At 37.3% G+C, this 12,563-nt stretch overlaps 1 long non-coding RNA gene across 2 annotated transcripts in view; it reads right to left on the bottom strand.

Annotated features, from left to right (window-relative positions):
- Positions 1-7,334, bottom strand: part of LOC147059650 (uncharacterized) — a 158,345-nt gene extending 151,011 nt beyond the window's left edge. For both annotated transcript variants that reach the window (XR_015065701.1, XR_015065702.1), the window contains exon 1: positions 7,231-7,334. This is a non-coding gene — a long non-coding RNA (uncharacterized LOC147059650). The remainder of the gene's footprint in view (positions 1-7,230) is intronic.
- Positions 7,335-12,563: the final 5,229 nt, after the last annotated feature.

Below are 12,563 nucleotides of genomic sequence, written 5' to 3' on the forward strand. Positions count from 1 at the left end.
CTCTTTTCAAATGGCTTGAAGATATATCCAAAGAACCTCCATGCACAATGTGGAACTGAGTGGATGTTCAGCACGCTATGTGTAACGGCGATGGCACATTTTGCAGCGACAGTCAACTTTCCCTGAACATTTGCAAGCAGTTTCCTTTAACCTTCACATTGTATGAAATTATTGCAAAAATAATTTCCCAAATTATTAGAGGGCATGAATTATCATGTTTGTGGGGAAGGTCTTTGCTTGGAATGAGTTTTCTATGAATAGATTAAAGCCATTTTATTTTATCAAGTACCATCACTGAGAAGGGTCTTTGGACAATGGCACCGTTTTTGTGATTGAGGCACAGGGTTTTTTGTTCTTGTGGATAAACCAATGGGCTGTCCCACATTCAGAAAAATATCTGTCCTTTATGTTGGCCTTTAGCATTGAATAAATATGCAATATGTGACACATTTTTGTGCCGAGCTGACAGCACAACCTTTCCACTACTGAGCGTAGACAAATTAACCCTAACACCCAGACATTGTCAGAGACAAAGTAGAAGATAATATATTGTTTTGAAAATTCAACACAATTGTCTTCATTTAGACAAAGTGCAGAGCTAAGTATTTATGACAAATATGCCCTCCAGAAGCAGAGGCTCCTTAAATGCAACATGAAGGTCACAAGGAAAATGATGAGAGGACAGATAGTTCCATGCAAAAGCCACAGTAATAACCGTGACAGATTAAGAGTGTGTCACAAAACATTGCGCCCTCTTCCACGATGACCTTATGTCACACTTCTGAATCATCTGAGCTATTACACTGCCAGAGGCCACTCTTATATATTGTAGGTCACATTTCTGGTATGAATACTGAGAAGTATCTTCAGAAAAGCATTTGGTAAACAACATGAGCAATGCTCGCTAATTTGAAATCCCTGATGAATACAAATCTAAAATATTGTGAATACTCTATGCATATATCTTAAGAGATCATAAAAAAAGGTAATTGAAAGCCTCGATTGTTTCATCAATAGTGAATGCCTTGCTAAGGATCAATGATCACCGTACACTCTGGTAGATCCATTCCCTGGAACCAAAGGTCGTTTGGAGGGAGATCGGATGGCTTGTGTCTGTCTTGGGGCTTCCAGAAATTGGATCCACGTGGTCACAACAGACATATATATGGATTGTTCCACCACAGCCAATCAAGGAGCAAATACCATGCCAATATTCCCTCCAGATGAGACACGCAGAGGAGAGAGGTCAGATGAAAGAGGGACAGAGGAGACGGATTGTTGATTAACCTCTGTAGTCTGTAGTACACAAGACAGGAGAAGAACCAGGCTCCAGTACATGACTCGAATCTCTCCACTGAGGCAATCACTAAAGGAATCTTGTCAACAACTACCTTTAAATACGACCGTGTTGGAAGCGGTTATGCTCTAGTTTGTTTGTGTCGTGTTTTTTCAGTTTGTGTGCTCCTGGTTGTCATGATTACGGCTTTATCAAAAAGCAGAAATAGAAAGGTTTTTCTATCCCTCTCAAAGTAGAGTGGAAAGAGATTTAAAAATACAAATAAAAATTCTCATGTCCAATTAGATCTAGTCATTGAATGATTTTGAAGGTCGACAATTGACGGTTTCCTTTTTGTGACCTCATGGTCATGTCCTCAAATAAGATGACACTAAAATGAAATCTAATACTGGGTATCTAGTCACATTGTCCCATTGACTTTTAAAGTATAAAAAGTAACAATATAAAACTGCCCATGAGAATAATATTATGGAGGTGTGGTTAAAAAATAAAAATAAAATCGGGCTCTCTGAACTTTATTTAAAAGCTTACTTGATAAATATATGAATGTCAATTTCATTCAGTATTTTCAAATGGAAGGTAATAATTAAAAAAGAAAGATTTTGACATGGCATTACAGAGCTCTCCCAATTGAGTTCAGAAGTGTTTTGAACAACTAGTGCCATTTGACTGAATTAAAACTGTCAATCTTTCCTGACTTTTCAGATTGTTACACTTAATGTGAGATTTTTTATAGCACCTGCGAGAACTGAAAAAATCTAATCGATTTCCATAAAAAAAAATTCACCAAAAGACAGCGCCAACAATAACAGAAACAAGAGCTTTTGCTTATTCACATGGAAATGACAGAACAAGGAATTTCAGTGACTTCCTTTGTGACATTTGATTTGGAGAAGATTGATAAATTAAAATTCCTCTCACAAGAAAGTCCTGCCGGTTCATGTGATTAACTGCAGCATTTTCATTCATGGCCATGCTTATGTGCATGTGTCATTGCACCAATTAAGATTAATATATCATGTGAGCACATATATGTGTAAACGTGTTCAACAAAAAAGCATTGCGGCTTTGTGACGAGAAAAAGACTAATGCAGTGAATCTACGTATAAATCCTTAAATCTTAGTATATTCTTGAAAGTTTTTATTCTGAGTACTTACTAATTTTAAACAAAATCATTGTAATATTACAGCAGAGGAAATTTAACAATAATTATTGTCATAAGATGTTAAATAGTAGCCTGATCAGACTACTTTGTTTTCTGCTTTCCCATGTTCACGATTCAAGTATGTTTCTCAACACGTATTCGTCACCCAATTAGTCTCCTCCTCAGGATGAAGCATCATCTCATCTGGAAGGAGAAACAGCATCAGCATCATCATCCTAATAGGTATGCCGAGAACAGTAAGGGCCTTTTCTGACCTTCGTTTGTAATCTCCTTTGTGGAAATTACACTCACACTTTATGAATATATTGTAATTAGGCATATGTATTCTATCGGACAGTAAGATATAGTTTCTGCCTAATCTCTCATTTATATGCAAAGGCGCATCGGGTAAAGAGCTTATACTTTCTTCCGTCTTAGTGATTCTTTTTATTTATTTATTTTTGCACTGATGAAGTTGCTTTTTTTCTTGCTCATCCTCATTGCTGTCACATGCCGCATGCTTCTGTCAGGAACAAAAATCATTTCATCATAAGAATAATGACACCCATAACTAACTTTTGTGGCTGATTTTGTTTCCAGAGAATTTTGCCATTAAATTAGTTATGGCCAAGGTTCTACTTCTAATTCTGCTCCCGAGCTAATGAAATGCGGCGGGGATGTGTAAAAAGGTCACCCGGAGGATATTGCGCACATGGAGATATAAGTTGATCTTCAAAAATATTCACACTTTTATTATTATATATTATCTTCTGTCTTTCCTCTGGGGATAAGTCAAAGCTGTACTTTACTCCAAAAATGATGGCGATTACCCCCATGATAATCTTATTCCGATACACAGACAGCCTTTTGCCTCCGTTTGATGGAGAAAAATCCAACTGTTGAGAATTGGCAGCAAAAATGCTCAGAGAGCCATTTGCACTCGCATTTGGATGCTGACTTTAAATTAAATTTGCCAACATACAAAACAGCTTGCCGGAAGAAAAATATTGTTTTTCTTAAAACTGAACTGTTTATAAAAGAAATCCAACAGCATTGAGATAATTATAGGGAAAAATTAAGCAGCTTGCATATTTCCTTCCAAACCTTTCAGTTATTCAACAATAAGCTCCAAACATCTTAATTTACTTGCCACCATGTGTTCAATTGATTTTGCACCTCAACTTCAAAGCGGCAAAAGTCAGCGAGCTGGAAAGCAAAGGTTCCCGCCTGGCTGGCTTTGCAGAACTGATCAAATGTCTCCTACTTGGCCACACCAAATTTCCCTGCAAGCACAATTAGTATGCATCGAAATTCTAATGACGCTTTATACTATCCAGTACCTATTTCAAGACGGAGAGTGAAATACGAAAGAAAATCTGTCGATATGCTTCAACCATAAGTGAAAACCATCTGGCTGCTATTTATTTACTTCATTTAATATCCAAGTTGGCACTGGATTTTTTTTTTTTTTTTGCAAATTGTTAACTTCCCTTTTTGTTTCCCTTTCTTATTTGGAAAGACATATACGTCATGGATGTTTAGGATGGGCCAGAATCCAACAGGCAAGGTTAATGTTGGCATTGTTGAATTGCAGCATTTCCTTCAACTCTCGCGACCAGATTTAAACTAGCACTCCAAAAGTAGAATGTGCAAGCGAGCTTCTTTGATAAAGACTTTTCTCAGTTCAAGGTTGCGGTAGAGGTGAGATGCGTTGGTGGTGAAGATTATACAAATGATAACATGCTCTAATTATTCTACTCTGTAATTCTCTCAAGGTTTGTCTTTTTTTCTGTCCCCTCCCTCCCCTGACACACATTCAGAGGACAAAGTAGAAAAAATAAAACTGTCCTTAACTTGTTAAAACTTGACTTGTAATGATACAGCCAACAAAGTTTGGTATTTCCATTTACACTTCACCACAAGAGTGAAGCTTCCATTTAACAGAAATATATTATGAAGAAATATCATCTCAATGTACCCCACTGGCCGACTTTACAATGGCTACATAAGGTAGCTCTCAATTTTCAAGTGTTCCTTTCCCCGGATCCAAGTTGACATTTTTAGTCATTAAAGATTCATGTGTCCATAATTTGAAGTCAGTCTCAGCTGTCAGTAAATCACGCCACTTTGGTGTGCATAGCCTCCAACCCAAGCCAGCAATGCAGTCAAACTGCATATTTTTAATAGGACTTTTATTGTGGGCACCCTCAGATTGTTAAGGTGAGGAAGGCGGTGGACACGTCAAAAGAGTCAGACTGACCCATTCATACCTACTGTGAGGCAGGTTCAAATTTTGGTGTCAATTATAGCCATTAAATGCTGACTATTTTACATTTTGCAGAGTTAAGGGACTGGAAAAGCAGTCTTCTGTAATGTATTGATTAATTTATTATGGATAACCTGTGCAAATAATTTTGCTGTCTAAATAGCATTGTCACATGCTCCACTTGTGACCTGGATGATTTTAAAAAAAGAGAAGTGCTCATTAAGGCCTTTAGTGTACAAAAGTCCAATTATGAGCTCAGCTCATTAAGAATGGGAGCACAAATAAAAGTGTTACATTTATTTTTTGTCCAGTGAATTTAACCCTGGTGATTATTTGTGCGTACAAATTCTGAACCCAAATCTTTAGAATTAAGTAGAATAATCATTTTGAAGTTTTGTAGCACTGAGGACTAGTTTGAGTCTTGTGGGACACACACTGTTGTGATACCCATCTTGAAGAATGAATGTAAAATTTTCTTGACATTCATACATTTGCAGCACAACCAAAATGTGACGAAAAAATCCTGACACTTCCATTTAATGTTGGTATTAAATGAAATCCTCTGAGCTGATACAAATGTTGAAAAGCAGACGGTCTGACGTTAAGCTGGCTCTTGTGTCCTCCAGTCACTAAAATGTTGCATACAACATTGAGTTTTACAAAATACTCGGATGCTTCTCTCCTTCACTTATTCTCTCACTTAGTCTACATGTCCTCTATTTTCCTTTTCTCCCCAAATCAGCTTCCACTGTCCTGAAATACGGGTTACCCTTAGGAGAAGGATAATTATTAACAATTAACATTCATAATGATGTCTCCGTCCCTGGACAGCCTTCGCAGATTCTCAGTCAAATGGATTTAGAATTCAATTTTGACTTTACATAATCCAATCAAAAATGCGGTAGCGGTATTATATAAAAAAAGACAAACCCTTTCTTGTATTCTCAGTATAATTTCTACAAGCCATGTACTACATCATGTTTTTATATTTTACTTTTAGAAATCGTTGGTTCGTTTTTTTTCCAATGGGTCAAACGTGTTTTTGTTCACAGGTTTGAGGTATTCTCTTTTCAGAAAAGCAACGTAAAGCAAAGAATTGAACCAAAAGAAACTGTGTCTGATTAGAGACAAGCTGTTGCCTCCGAAACCTGCCGAACATGTGACTAACCGGAAGATCTTGATCATGTACTTTATCATTCAAGTCAGCATTGGCAGCAGGTGCACGTTTGCGTTTTGATGCTCATGTTTCCAAGCTGTTGTTGACGTTGGCTGTTGCTTCTCGCAATTGTAGTAGAAAATTGATGGATGGGGGGAAAAAAAAAAAAAATCACAAATGTGAAATTTAATCAGTCAGCTGTGCATCACATCTGCATGTGAGGCTTCAACTAGAGGATTGTGGCCAATTTGTGCTACAATAACTCCATCCCTCATCAATGAAAGAAAAGCAATGTTAATTGAGAATATATATAAAAAATAAACTAAGATAAAAAAATACTCATGATTTCTTTTCTAAAGCCGCAGTCAAGGTGGCCAGATGGGGCTGTGGCCACAGGTTGCCGACCCACGCTCGGACCGATTACCACAGGAGCGCACACAGTCACGGGCTAAACACCCATCCTCCAGTTCTTGTATTGTGGCCATGGAGCAGAATTCTCAGGGTGGTGACACTAACATATCAATACCTTTCTGCCAGCATCGAGTTCAGGCCGAGCTCATAGAAGCTGTCAGTTGTATTTGACAGAGTACAAAAAAGAAGCTGTCAAATCCACAGACATTTTAAGGCCACTGGGAAAGTAATCCATGTGGAAGGAAGTATGTACATATTAGCAAACTGTCAACAGTGTCAATACATAACTTCAACCCTAAGGTATTTACTTTTGTAACAGTAGAAAATCCAGTTCAACAAACTCACTTTCAATGGTTATTTGCTTGTTCAAAAGACAAACTCGTCATTATTGTAGCACCCAAATGGCAACTGATAAAGCAGGTACCCCACCCATAAATGTTTTGAAAGTCAATGGTACTGGCACATGCCTGAAGGCAGTGCTGAAGAATTTACAAAGTAGCAGAAAGCTCTGTGTTGTGACCGAGATGAACCAGCCTATTCAGCCTGAAACGCTTTGATGAATTTAGCTTGGTAACTTGAAGGCTCCGAGGTATCAATAGCCCAGTAATCTTCCACCAATGGCCACAAAAGGTCATTATCAACGCTTGAAATGGGCCAGTATGAAATACCAGCACTCCGTTTTAACCCCTAGCATACCTGGACTTTTCTCACATAAAGAGACTTCATATTCACCCACAATGCTCTCTTGTTCCATTTCTCTCTTGCATGTACTGATTTGAGTAGCCTAACATCCATAACATATTTTTTTGTCTGGCTCTGGCTGTGGTTTATTTAGCATGTCTTTTACAGATGCACACAGGTAAGCAGCAAACATACTTATAATGCAATGCACTGTCAATGCAAACGCCAACTTCACTCAATCCATTTATTTATTAATATTATGATAAGCTGTTACCTGCCATATAATTCATCTGGCAACAGTCGACTGTGTGGAGTTCCTGCACTGATTTGTTTGTCACTGGTTTTCTTCTCCCCAGCACAAAGTAGTCAGCTAATTGGGACACTGCACAGGTGTGGACCAGGTTTTGGAAAAATACTGGGGGGAAGAAAGGATCATGAAATTGGTGATTTATGACTTTTTCCTTTGGAACATTTTTTATTGAATAAATAAATAAATAAATAAGCTATTTGTATCACCTAACCGAATAATTGATAGATGGCAATCATATTATGGTTTGTCGTCTATGACTGTAATCATGACCAATTATTTACCGTAACCAAATGATTGGTTTCATATTGCTTTTGTGTCTCATCTAATGATAGTTTAACATACTTTGTGCAAAATAATTGGCTTTCCTTTCCTCCAGGGTTGATTCAGCGGGGGAGGTCAAAGTGTGAATATTCAGCGGGCCTCGCCTGTGTTTTGCATCAAATTTTTATCAAGACATAATTGTGATAAATGATGCATGTAATCAAGCATTAAATAATGCTAGAATATGCAAAGCTCCAAAGTTTAACAATGACTAGCATCCGCCCTTTGTCCCGAGGCGATAGGTGCCATCTGGTCGTAGCCATTACCTGTGACCTGAGTGCCAGACTCCTTAGTGAGCGAGGAAGCTCAACATCGGCAGGTCAAGCACCCCCCACACCCGACCACATGGACGCAACCTTGCCAGAGGTGTTAGGGGACAAATTACAATTTTGACAATGCCGCATCCTCAAGGTTCTTCTCATGTAGGCAACTTGAGTATCATGCCATAAAGTTTACTCTTAAACCCTCAGTGAATATTTCTGCAGCACATGTTGCCAGGATACAAATCGCTAACATCTTCCGTATACAAGATCATATGCGACAGACTATGTGCAGCTCTAGAGCAAGGATGCAAATTTTTAAAGTTAAACTCAAGTTGAAAAGGACATATCCTTGTAAAGTAGTAGAAGCCTGTGATTCCTCAGAACATATAATGTAATTATCGTTTGATATTAAGAATATATTGACATCAAATATTCAAGCAAACAAAATCATCTGTTGACTGGACCCATTAAGGATTACGTCTACCAAATGAGAAAAATTGCTGTGCTTCTTTTGCAGGATGCAAATAGATAAATTAAGCACATAATACATAATGTACCACATTCGCAATGGTTGATTTTTCGTCGATAAATACAGCTAAGGAAAAGCAGGTGCGCAATGCTAAGTGCAGTGGGAAAAGGCTCTAACATCCCTATTATTGACTTCTTGACAAGCACTTCTCAATTCTGTCTTTTTCAAATGTTATTTTATGCCATAATTAGTCACATGCTTGCACCTGTGTACTCTTATTCATATGAATACAATGCAATTTCTGAATATTTTATTTAGATGATTAAGTATGGAGGTTGCAGCCTTTCTTCACAAAGTTCAAAATGAAGCATCATTGCTTTTACAATATGTTCTTAGCTGTGATAACGACACTATGAACAAGCAGTGGTAATGACTTAACGCTGGAAATTTTGCTATTTTGACACATTTCTGGCAAGTCTTTAGTCTCTCACATGGCTATTATGTAAATTTGGTCTATTTGACAGAGAGAAGATTTCAATTTCTACAATTTGCATCTATGCAATTGAGTGCTAAAGACATGTTTCAAGTGCTGGAAAGTGAAACCCAGATAGAAATAAGACAAAGATAGAAAATGTGGGCAAGAGGAAATGAGACACGTAAGGAAGCAATCGGAGCCCAGTTTCCTAAGTACCATTTGAGGAGCGAGATAGAATTGTCTGCAGGTAACACGGTTTTCAATTGTCATTTCCTCTTATTTATTAACTCCTCACCTGCCAGTGTTCCTTAAGAGCAAATTCTCGCAACAAATTTTGCAGGATGTCACATAATTGAGAGATATGAATGAAAATAATAAAAATGTTTTGTTCTTATTAATTAATCTCAAAATGGAAATATACAAAGAAAAAGAAAAAAGATAATAAACACTACAAAACCTTGATTTTTATTTTTTCCATTCATTCATCTGTTATCTACCAAATCCTGCCGTAAAAATAGTGTCTTGAAAAATGTCATGTTCTTATTAATTATTCTTAAAATAGAAATCCATGAAGAAAAACGAAAATAAACACCACAAATAACTTATTTTGATTCTCATTCTTCATTAATCCACAGAATCCTGCTGTAAAAATGAATATAATTCTTTTCCCGGGCACCTGAAGACGGCCTTCTTTTGTTTGCAACCTTATTTAAGATGCAGCAAAGAAGCCCGGCCTTGACATTACAGTCATTTGGACTTGGCATATCTGTTAAAGACTAATTAGTGTGAAAAAACACTGTCAAGATACCATATGGCGGCAATGACAAAGCAGCTTGCTAAGGTCTGGTGCCGCAAAGTAGACTTAAAAAAAAAATGTAATGCAGAAAAGATGCTCTGCGTCTCGTAAGGTACACCCTATGCAAATGAGGTCAAACATTATCATTTTGACATATTTGTTTCACGTTAACAGAGCGAGCAGGCGAGTTAAAGGGAGGTTTGTGCATGTTTGTGTGTGTGTGTGCGTGGGAGGGAGGTAGGTTCGGTGTCAATGCCTCCATTATTTATTTTCGGCATCGTCTCCACCATACGTATTAGCCAGGGAAATAGCAATTGACATGCTCAATAATCTGGATCTTCAAAGTGTAATGTGATTTCTTCCAAGTATGGTTTCGATGAGAGGGTAGAGCACGGGGTCAGCGATATCCCAGGGGATTATGCTAATGCTGAATGAAGGAACATGAGTATTGTCCTCAGTCAGATGAGACAAATCCTTGTGTGATGACACTTTGTAAAACTCTTTTGTTTGTCTTTTTACCTCACCATCCTGCAACTACTGAAGTATGCCCAAAAAAAAAAAACGGTGAGTGAATTTGGATAAAATAGAGACGTGGAAAGGTGAGTGGTAGGTTTCAGACCTTTAGGAACTGGAGTGAAGGAAAAAATCATAAATTGCCAATTGTTTACTACAATATGTGTGGTATATAGCTATTGCTATCAAGAAATGTACATCAACAAGCTCTGTGATAGAGTGGTACACAATAAATAGAGTATAGAAACATGACAGGAAATTACACCAGGGAGTAACAAATCGCAACCAGAAAGCTCAAGTGATGATGGGACCACACTGAAAAAAAAAAACTTGAAATATATTTTTTATGGTGCCCTTGTTCAATTGTACAGTGGTGCCATGACTCGCGGGTGGGTCATATGGGCAAATAAATGCGGTATATTTTGATTGCTTTGTCAAAAAAATGCATAAGCTAAAACATGTAAATCAAACAATATCATACCAAAAATCTGTAAATTGTTTAAAAAATGCACTTGTTTATTTATTTTTATTTTTGAAAAATTGCACTTGTTTATTTATTTTTATTTTAACATTACCTGTTTGTTTTGCTTTTACTCTTGAATGATTTACTCCTGCCTTGCAGGCAAACGCAGGCCTTATGCCGACCCGATTAAATATTATCAGCACATGCTGCGGGCTAGTAAAACGCTGCGGGCCTCAAATGTGATGTAGCTTGAAATCTATTTTGAGTACTGGGTAATTAAATCAAATGAGAAATGTATGTCGTTAATACTCTGCAGCTACTTCCATTGAAAAGAAGCATTTTCTCTCAGACAATATTTTTAGTCGACCCCAAAGAATCTTTGGGAATCACTGTATGACTACACTTGCACTGCATTGTCAGAACAGAAAGAAAAAAAAATAAGAATGTGTAGAGAGGGCGAGAGAGAGAGAGAGAGAGAGAGAGAGAGAGAGAGAGAGAGAGAGAGAGAGAGAGAGAGAGAGAGAGAGAGAGAGAGAGAGAGAGAGAGAGGGCGAGAGAGAGAGAGATTTTATGTCTTTGAAAATCATGTGAACTGAACTATTCAAAACAATTCACACCGAACCTTGCTCAATATGTCTTCTGTTGGACAACTATCTTCGGGAGTGTCTTCGGCTTTTGGCCAATTTCACTGAAACCAGAAAGTAGGGAGGTAATTGCATTTCAGGCACCTTTTGGACATTTCCAGTTAACGCTATTCCATTTGGCCTTCATGGAGCCACTGCAACGTTTCAGAAAATGAAGGACAAGTAGCACAGCAGCTGATGCTGCAGACTATTTGGATGATGTGGTCTTTTATAGCAACATCACTTTCCTCATATAGGGCAAATATTAAGTAGAATGAAGGATGCAACCCCAAATTTCTGTCCATAAAAAGTGTACACTTGCTAAACAAGAATCAAAGTACCGTGGCTTTTTTGCTCACCAAGTGGTTCATCCAGCCAGCTTGGCAAAGTGGATGTCATCATGTCAATACAAAGGGCCAAAACGAAGACATTAGAATACTGTTGCCCATCTTTTTGACGAACAACGCTGTCAGCTGGTGCTCACCTCAAGCTTCTCCTTTGCTAAATTGTACAATCTAACAAGCTCATTATCCCGAACATGAATGCAAGCGCTCCCACCTTCAGTGTTGTTCAAGGTGATTAACCTTGAATTTTATGCAAAGTGCATATGATTTCCAAATAGAACACACACAAGGATTAGCTGTTAATTAAAATTATTATTATTATATTTCATATAATTAAAGCTTTAAACTAATTATAAAACAGGTCTTGTTGTAAATGTATTTTGTATAATTGTTTGTAATCATTTCAACTGTTAAAAAAAATGAGATTTGCAATTAGCTAAAGCAAACCATTGAGTGCAAAAGTAGTAAGGTCAAAAATCAAATCAACTAACAAATATAACTTGTTCTCAAGAATGGAAGATAAAGTTATCGAGCAAGATAAGGCAAAAATGTTTCACTGAAAATGTGAACACTAAAAAAATATTTTTCCTTAGCATATTAGACCTTTCTTGTTTCACATAAAACTCAGTTTTGTCATTGGGAAAACTGATCTCAGGAGAAAGGCCTGCACTTGACTGACTGCACTTGTTAGTATTAGTTTGTCACCATCCTTAAAAATTTGCTCAAGACATTTTTTTCAGAAAATTGATTAATTTATATTTATCTGAAATTCAGGGTTATAGTTGAATTAAGGTTTAATTAAGGACATGACACACCAATATGAATAAATATGCTTTGACTAATCCAAAATAAATAATTGTTCTGGGAGTGCCAATAGTATTCCAAGGTGTGGTCACATTATAAATGTTGAAGAAGCCTGCATGCTTGACACTTAATACACAGCAAACACAATTATCATCTTGAAGACATTTAAGGATCTGACTTTGATGAAAAAGATCCGTTATTAAGAGTCAGTCCATGCATGCAAAGT

The sequence above is a fragment of the Syngnathus leptorhynchus genome, chromosome 3 (genome assembly GCF_054491065.1).
Source record: "Syngnathus leptorhynchus isolate UIUO chromosome 3, UIUO_Slep, whole genome shotgun sequence".
Lineage (NCBI taxonomy): Eukaryota > Metazoa > Chordata > Actinopteri > Syngnathiformes > Syngnathidae > Syngnathus > Syngnathus leptorhynchus.